Source organism: Piliocolobus tephrosceles, chromosome 4 (genome assembly GCF_002776525.5).
Source record: "Piliocolobus tephrosceles isolate RC106 chromosome 4, ASM277652v3, whole genome shotgun sequence".
NCBI classification, from domain to species: Eukaryota; Metazoa; Chordata; class Mammalia; order Primates; family Cercopithecidae; genus Piliocolobus; species Piliocolobus tephrosceles.
The window spans coordinates 170,790,388-170,791,808 of NC_045437.1; the positions used below are offsets into that span (position 1 = coordinate 170,790,388).

Consider the following 1,421-nt stretch of genomic DNA (forward strand, 5'->3'; position numbering starts at 1 on the left):
CTGTGAGGAATAAATTTCTGTTGTTTATAAGCCATGCAGTATATGGTATTTTTATTGTAGCAGCCCCCACTGAGAGGGATATTGCAAATAAAACTACTATGAACATTTAATTACAAGTGTTTGTGTGAACATATATTTTCATTTCTTTTGAGGAGGAGTAAAAGGGCTGGGTCCAAAGGTAGGTATACATTTGAATTCTAAGAAACTGCCATAGTACTACCATTTTACATTTTCACCGGCAGTGAATAAACCCCTTTTAGGTTTGAATTAATATTATATAGTTTGGGAAGAAACAACGTGGTAGTGATATTCAGTTTTCTATAGAGGCAAATGCTATACATTTTTAGTTATAAAAAATGTTCACATCACTCAGTGAAGTTGGTTTTTCTTTTTTTTTTTTAACTTTTAATTCCTTCATGTCATCCTTGTGCAGGGGCCATGTTAATCTCCGTATCGTTCCAATTTTAGTATATGTGCTGCTGAAGCGCGCACACTCTGAAGTTTTATGTCTTTTCATCACATAGGTCTTATTAATTTCCTATTAGGATTAGTCCTAAGTATTTCATGTTTCTATGATGGAAGATAACTTTTGTTTTAGTTTATGTTTTAACTGCCTACAATTATCTTTTTTAAAACTATAAATATTTTTCAGATTGGTTTTAGATTTGCAGAAAAATCGTGAAGATAGTACAGAAAGTTTCTACACATCCAGTATCCAGTTTCTCTATTATAAACATCTTATGTTAGTCTTGTACATTCATCATAATTTATGAGCCAATATGAATACATTATTGTTAACTAAAATCCATGCTTTATTCAGTTGCCCTTTGTTTTTACCTAATGTCCTCTTTCTGTTCCAGGATTCCATCCAAGGCACCACATTATATTTGCTAATCACGTGTTCTTTGGCTTCTCTTGTTTGTGATGGTTTCTCAGACTTTTGTTTTGCTTTGTTCTTAATAGCCTTGACAGTTTGGAGGAGTAGTGATAAGATAATTTATAGAATACCCCATCATTGGGATTTGTCTGGTGTTTTTCTTATAATTAGACTGGGGTTATGGGTTTTGGAAGTAAGACCACAGAGACCAATTGCCGTTTTCATCACATGGTACAAGGACACACACTACCACCATGACTTATATTTGCTCACATTGACCATGAGTTAGTGTTTGTCAAACTTTTCCACTGAAAAATTACTCTCTTCTCACCCCCTTTGCATTCTGTATTCTTTGGAAGAAAGTTACCATGCACAGACCACTCTTAGGGAGTGAGGAATTATGTTCCCCCTCCTTGAGAATGGAGTACCTACATAAATTACTTGGGATTCTTCTGCATGGGAGGTTTGTTTTTCCTCTCACATTTATTTATTCAATTATTTATTTATATCACTATAAACTCATGGGTTTTCATTTTACACATTG

The 1,421-nt window shown here is 33.8% G+C and overlaps 1 pseudogene; it reads right to left on the reverse strand.

The window, feature by feature from the left end:
* Positions 1 to 388: 388 nt before the first annotated feature.
* Positions 389 to 488, reverse strand: LOC111530975 (annotated as a pseudogene).
* Between the last annotated feature and the right edge of the window lie 933 nt (positions 489 to 1,421).